Genomic DNA, 8,349 nt, shown 5'->3' with positions numbered 1-8,349 from the left:
TGTAATATAGATTATTGACTCTAGTGCAAGTGGGAGACTGAAGGAAATATGCCCTAAAGGCAATAATAAAGTTGTTATTTATATTTCCTTATATCATGATAAACGTTTATTATTCATGCTAGAATTGTATTAACCGGAAACTTAGTACATGTGTGAATACATAGACAAATAGAGTGTCACTAGTATGCCTCTACTTGACTAGCTCGTTGAATCAATGATGGTTATGTTTCCTAACCATAGACATGAGTTGTCACTTGATTAACGAGACCACATCATTAGAGAATGATGTGATTGACTTGAACCATTCGTTAGCTTAGCACGATGATCGTTTAGTTTGTTGCTATTGCTTTCTCCATAACTTATACATGTTCCTATGACTATCATATCATGCAACTCCCGAATACCGGAGGAACACTTAGTGTGCTATCAAACGTCACAATGTAACTGGGTGACTATAAAGATGCTCTACAGGTGTCTCCGATGGTGTTTGTTGAGTTGCCATGGATTGAGATTAGGATTTGTCACTCCGAGTATCGGAGAGGTATCTCTGGGCCCTCTCGGTAATGCACATCACTATAAGCCTTGCAAGCAATGTAAGTAATGAGTTAGTTACGGGATGATGCATTACGGAACGAGTAAAGAGACTTTGCCGGTAACGAGATTGAACTAGGTATTGAGATACCGACGATTGAATCTCGGGCAAGTAACATATCGATGACAAAGGGAACAACGTATGTTGTTATGCGGTTTGACCGATAAAGATCTTCGTAGAATATATGGGAGCCAATATAAACATCCAGGTTCCGCTATTGTTTATTGATCGGAGACGTGTCTCGGTCATGTCTACATAGTTCTCGAACCCGTAGGATCCGCATGCTTAACATTCGGTGACGATCGGTATTATGAGTTTATGTGTTTTTATGTACCAAAGGTAGTTTGGAGTCCCAGATCTGATCACGGACATGATGAGGTGTCTCGAAATGGTCGAGACATAAAGATCGATATATTGGATGACTATGTTTGGACATCGGAAAGGTTTCGAGAGAGTTCGGGCATATACCGGAGTACCGGGGGGTTACCGGAACCCCCCGGGGAGTCAATGGGCCTTAATGGGCCATAGTGGAAAGGAGGAGGAGGAGGCCAAGGTGGGGGCGCCCCTCCCCCAAGTCCAATCCGAATTGGAGGGGGGCGACCCCCCTTTCCTTCTCTCCTTCTCTCCATTCCTTCCCTCTCCTACTCCAACTAGGGAAGGGGGAATCCTACTCCCACCGGGAGTAGGACTCCCCCCTTGGGCGCGCCTAGGAGGCCGGCCCTCTCCCCCTCCACCACTCCTTTATATACGGGGGGAGGGGCACCCCATAGACACACAAGTTGATCATTGATCTCTTAGCCGTGTGCGGTGCCCCCCTCCACCATAATCCACCTCAGTCATATCATTGCAGTGCTTAGGCGAAGCCCTACGCCGGTAGATTCATCATCACCGTCATCACACCGTCGTGCTGACAAAGCTCTCCCTCAACAATTTGTTGGATCGTGAGTTCATGGGACCTCACCGAGTCGAACGTGTGCAGATCACGGAGGTGCCATACTTTCGTTACTAGGATCGGTCAATCGTGAAGACGTACAACTACATCAACGGTGTTGTCATAACGCTTTCGCTTACGGTCTATGAGGGTACGTAGATAACACTCTCCCCTCTCGTTGCTATGCATCACCATGATCTTGCGTGTGCATAGGAATTTTTTTGAAATTAATGCGTTCCCCAACAAACATTTGGGTCGATGTTCATACGCTTCCACTTCTACCTCTATGTGAGTTTCTCAAACATATTCAATAAGTAATTTATATTGTTTTTATAAAAAAATAGTTGACAACTTATTTCTATTGATATATTATTTCCATTCTTCAAAAAGTATACAGAAAGTAGTAGACAAAACCTACTACAGTTATGGGTCTGAGCTAACTTGCGAGGAGATAAATCATTTTGTTTCATGGATTAAAGATGTTGAGACTTTTAAGACGAATTATCATATCCCTCCAAGTTATTCTCAATACGTGCCACTAGTCCACATGTTGAACTACGGTAACATCCGTCGAGATATCATGCTAAGATTTTTCCTATTATGTTACCAGTGCATTTTTTGCATAGATTCTTCTAAGCTAAACTATATTTTTCTAAGTATGTTATTACGATGTTCTTCAACAGAAACTCCCGGTGGATTGTATACCTAGTCTTATGCAAATGAAAGGTGATATGAACATTGTTAGCTTACGGCCAAGTTTGCCTATGTTTCACCGTAGTGCATACACGATTCATCGAAGAGATGTCATCCTCACAATCAAAGACTAGAGAAAAGTTCTGAAAGATCGCAGAGAACTACTTGGGGGCAACATCAAGCGCAACCCACAAATGGGAGACAGGTTTATCTGTATTCTCCATAATGGAGAATCAGGGGTTTAGCTGTTTTATGCTATTTTACCTTCGAGAGGGTAGGAGGTCTTAGGTGGTTATGTGCTACATTGTGCTAGAATAATGAGCTAGTTCTTATATGACTATGACGATGAGTTGTTATCATGATGATGATGATGAGTAATGTGCTACCTTGTGCTAGAATGATGAGCTAGTTCTTATATGACTATGATGATGAATTGTTATTATAATGATGATGATGATGTATGAGTTCTTATATGAATATGATGATGGGTTATTATGATAGTGTCGAGTTATTACGTCATTGGGTGGAAGAAACACATATTAGATTCATGTGACAAAAAGTTGGATTAGTCGTCCTACTAATTCAACTTTTGGTCACATGAATCTAATCCGTGTTTCTTCCACCTAATAATATAATAACTCAACATGATCATAATGATATAACAATACCTCATGTGACCAAAATTTGTATAACGATGTATAAATACAAAGGAAAATATGCAACAGATTTTTTTCCAGAAACTAATAACAGTAGCGAGGGGCATGACTTTAGCAGCAGCGTGCTCTTAGTAGTAGCGCGTTTCTGCAACAGATGCTACTGCTAGCCCTACATAGCAGTAGCGCGGGCCAGAACACACTACTGCTAAAAGTTAGCTGTAGCGCCGTAGCAGTAGCACCGCCCCCCGCGCTACTGATGGCGCCCCTTTAACCCGCGCTATTGCTAGGCTTTTCCCTAGTAGTGATGGTTTTGATGTGCTCCCTCCTATGTTCAACCATGGTAATTTTCAATATGTAGTTTTTCACGTTTAGCGTTGTAAGGGACATACTAGTAGCCGGACGAGGATCCCCTGCCGTGGGCTAACCTACCTTTGAGTCACTGACACGTGGGTTCCATGGAGCACGGGGCCCACCTGTCAGTGACTCAAAGGCAGGGTATGGCAGGGATTTCTAAGTCAGAGGATCCACGTCCGTAGTAGCCATGCCAATTCAAATCTGATCATGTAGTCGACTGTGCCATTTATACAAGTGTTTTATGTTGCCATGTGTTCATGTTTTTGTTGTGTATTTTGATCACATGGCAAATTCATAACAGTTTGGTTTTCCCAACATGGCAATTTAGCTTCTTTTTTGCAATTCTCTCATGGCAAGATCTTTGAAATTTTGCTAAGATGGTGTGCGGCTATTCCCATGGAAATTTTTGTAAATGTTTTACAAATGTTTTCCCCATGGCAATTTGTAGATAGTTTGGATTTTCGATATAGCATGGTAAGTTTACTAATTAGACCATGGGAATGTCTCTAATTAGACCATGGCAAACTTAAATATATGGACATTTTGCCTTTCCAACACAACAAATTCATAATATTTTGTGTTCCCAACATGGCAAATTTAGCCTTTTTTGCAATGCTCTCATGGCAAGTTCTTGAATTTCAACTCTGATGGTGTGCGGCTATTCCCATGGAAATTTTACAAATGTTTTTCAATGTAGTTTCCCCATGGCAATATGTAGATAATTTGGATATTTGATATAACATGGTCATTTGACTAACTAGACCATGGGAATTTCTCTAATTTAGACCATGGCAAACTAAATTTATGGACCCGGGCAAACTTAATTCAAGTAAAATCATGTGCACATGGTCATTTCTTTACACATGTTTGGTAAAGTCCACATGGCAAAAAAATCATGCTAAGATGGCAAAATTCTTTTTTTGGTGTGCGAGCCATGGCAGTTTTTACTTCTATTTGCCATGGCAAGATTTACTTTTGCAATGGAAGTCTTATCTTTCGTTGCATGGCAAATGTAACTACACCGCCATGGCAAATCCTTCAATTTTGTCGCCATGGCAAATGTAGTTTTGATTTTCCACATGAATGTAAATTTGACATGGCAAATTTATGTTCATTACCACGACAATAGTACCTTCATTGCCAGGGCAAATTTATTTTTTACATGTCAATTTAATAGCTCATTGGATTTTTTAATTGGACCATAGTAATTTTGCCATGGCATTTTTTACTTAAGTACATTTGAGCATGGCAAATGAATAAGAAATAAAGTCTACAATCATTTGAGTACATTGTGCATACCATGAGGCAAAAATGGGCATGGCAAATTCTTCATTTATATTGCCATGGCAAATGTAGTTTTCTTTTCCCACAACAAAATTACATTCATTAGTTTTACATGTCAATTAAATAGCTCATGGCAATTTTTTTGCTTTTTCATGGGACCATAGCAAAATTGGCATGACAATTTTAAATTTCAAGTACATTGAGCATGGCAAATGAGCAGGAAACAAAATCTACAATCATTGAGCATACCATGAGGCAAAAAAGATTTTGTGTATTTGTTCATACAACAATTTTTTTGAATAAGTGTGTCTCATACATCATAGCAATTGTTGAAACGCTTTTTTGGAATAGTCACATGACAAATGTATGAATTTTTTATCTTCAAAACTTGTTACTTTTTAAGAGCATAGCATTTTTTTAACCTTTTTAGCATGGTAAATTTATTTTATTGCCATGGCATTTTACTTTACTTTTGCCATGTCTATTTTTTTTACCTTTTTATTTTGTTCATGGCAAACTTAACCTTTTTTGCCATGGAAAATTTACCCTTATCATCATGGCAATTTTAATTTCACATACATGGCATTTTTTACTTTTGTCGCTCTTGACAAATTTACATTTTGTTGAAGCATGGCAAGTTACCTTTTTATTTTTGCCATGGCAAAAATATTTTACATCCATGGCAACTTTTGTCATTTTTTTTACTTTTTAGCATGGTAATTTAATTTTATTGCCATGACGTTGTTACCTTATTTTTTCCATGATATTTTTTTATTTTTTCCATGGAAAACATAATTTTTTTATTGCCATGGCAAATTTACCTTTATCGACATGACAATTTTAATTTCACATACATGGCAATCTTTACCTTTATAGCTCATGACAAATTTACATTTTTATGGAGCATGGCAAGTTCACCTTTTATTTTTGCCATGGCAAAATACTTTACATCCATGGAATTTTTTTGCCTTCAATTACATTGCCATGGCAAACAAACTTTACATCCTATATTGCCATGGAAAATTTACATTCATTTACCACGACAATAGTACGTACAATATCCAACATCAAGTTTACTTTATAACACATGGCAAATTTTTACTCATACCCACATCAATTGAACTTCACAACTTATGTCAAATTTAGTCTATAGTCCATGGCAAATTTAGCTTACAGCCATGGCAAAATAACTTTACAACCTATGGCAATTTTAGTTTTTTGTACTCATGGCAAACCTACTTTATGTGCCATGGCACACATACTCTATGTACCATGGCACTTTCTACTCAACAATACATGGCACAATTTTTTTGTTCTCTACGATGGTGAATGTATCTTATTATTTGTTATCATGCCACTTCTGTTACAATATTATCAGTTTTTTTTGGATCATCTTCTCAAAACACAATGAAAATTTACGTTCTAACATGGTATTTTGTTAATGTCCTTGTGTGTTTAAGATATGGCGGACCTACTTATGTGTGAATGGCAGTTGGAAATTTTCATATATGTCATTTTTAGTTTTGGCAAACTTATGTTCAATCACACCTGACATCAACTATTTTTTGTTTGTTTTCATCCAATTAGTAATTTAAATTCAGGTCTATGCACCACTTTTTAAGTTTTTTGTATCATCATAGTAAAACTGGACCTTTTTTGTGGCCCAAACTATCCTGCCATTGTTCCCGCTGAAAAAGCCCCAGGGCCACTCAGCTCATATGTGGTCGTTCAAGTTCGCTCCCAGCACCCATTCCTATCAAACGTTTTTGTTCGAGAGGATGGCTTCCTCATACCGAACGTTCCGTTCGGTCTGGGAGCCTCCCAAACCGAACATTCAAAAGATATTGACGTCCTTTTCTAAAGTATTTTAGAGCACTGTTTTTTGTCCACACATCCATAATATCATTTAATCATGAAAATTTGCACCTATGAGAATTTTTTTGTAAAAAAATCAATTTCACTTTTAATTTGTTGAAATTTATTGTTCATTCCAAGCATTTGAGCTCTAGAATGACACTTTCGATCTCCAATAGCACCCAAAATTTGAACCAATACCCAAAACCAACAATATTGGTATTTTGCTCCAAAAACTAGCTCACACCTATATATGCATGGGGAATAAAAAGTATGGGTAGGCACCCATATTTTGTGGGTCTTCGCTAGGTGAATATCCATCCGACCAAAAATCATGGTGTGTCACTCAGTGAAATTTCACCTCATCACGCCGCCAAATCTCAGGTTTGCGTCGGGCGACTCCATCATCAGCCGCTGCAGTGACCACTCCTACAATCACTCGAACCTCACACTAGCCACCACTTGGGACCGCCCGCCACAATCTCCGTTGAGCTTCAAACAATGCTGCCTGGTCCCGGTGATTTCAACCCGGCCCCCGCCATTGCCCTAGGGTCACTCAAACCTCACCGCTAGCCATCGCTCGGGACCGACCGCCATGATCTCCATTGAGCTTCAAACAATGCTGCCTGGTCCCGGTGATTTCGCCCCGGCCCCGCCATTGCCCTAGAGTCACTCGAACCTCACCGCTAGCCATCGCTCGGGACCGCCCGTCGTGATCCCCATCAAGCTTGAAACAATGCCGCCTGATGTCGGCGATTTTGCCCCCAACCCCGTCATTGCCCTAGATGGTTGGCATAACCCCGCCACCACCTGCCAAGCCCTATTAGGAGTCAGGCGACGTATACGCGAGCCTAGCAACGACCAACACATTGGCGTTGCCCGGGACGAACTCATGGCGCTTGGGCGCCTTCACCACCAAACTTGGTTTATCGCCTTGGCTCCCCTTCAGCCCCTGCTTCCCTTCCAATGACTTCCCACGGCCTCTAGCGAGTGCCGCAGCCTCGGTTACCTTTGTTAGCCGAAATTGATATCGGTGCGTGCGACATGTTCGACAGAATTCCCCAAAGTTTCTCTGGGCCTATCAACTGGGAGGCGATGATGGTTGTCTTCTGCCATGAATGCAGGGAATCGAATGTAGATGCTCATAACATAGCTAAAAGTTTGTTACGATTAAATCCAGGTCGTCATGTTTGGCTTTTGGATCCCTCAAATTATGTAAACAATGTTCTAAATCAGATTAAGTTTTGGGTGTTCCGGTATTTATTTATTTTTGGATTTTTCCATTATCTACCAAAGCAGCACACACGTTAAGATTCCAAAAATTATATACCAAGCTTAGAGGTAATTTTTGGGTCTCATATGATGTCAATAGCCTGTAAGCAAAGTGGGTTGTCTTCATATAGTCCCAATAATTGGCAGAAGGCGACCACTGGACCAGCCGCCGATTCACTTAGTTTCGGACAACATGAACCCCTCCCCCCTTGTTGAGCTGACCTTGCCATTGCTCCATTCCCCATCTGCGCATGTCTCCCACAACACCTCAGCAACGATTGTCTATGTTGCAAAGCGCATCCTCACTCCCTGCTCTCTCAACGGCGTGTAGCTCACCAGATTAACAGTTGTCCGGCCCGCAACATCGCGCTACTGCCAGCTTGTAGAAAAATGTCCGCGAGCTTGCAATGAGTGTACATACTACAATACAACAACCGCAATCAGTCTGACTCACAACACCACTGCAGCATCGATCCATGGTTAGGCTTACAGTGTCTTGAGTGTCACCTCGCATGCAACACAACTACATCGTCTGCAGCGATGAACAAACATGTTGGCGACCCCTCCAAACTTACCACACCGGCGACGTCCGCAACGCTGGTGAGTTAGTTGGCCGGCCTGCAACACCGGTGGGGCGCTTGCAACACTCATGCCTAAACAACGAGCTGGCCTGCATCAGTAGTCGTTGTATTCACAATATGTCAGCAGTGGCG

This window comes from Triticum dicoccoides, chromosome 4A, assembly GCF_002162155.2.
Source record: "Triticum dicoccoides isolate Atlit2015 ecotype Zavitan chromosome 4A, WEW_v2.0, whole genome shotgun sequence".
In the NCBI taxonomy this organism is placed as follows: Eukaryota; Viridiplantae; Streptophyta; class Magnoliopsida; order Poales; family Poaceae; genus Triticum; species Triticum dicoccoides.
This window is presented reverse-complemented; position numbering follows the sequence as displayed.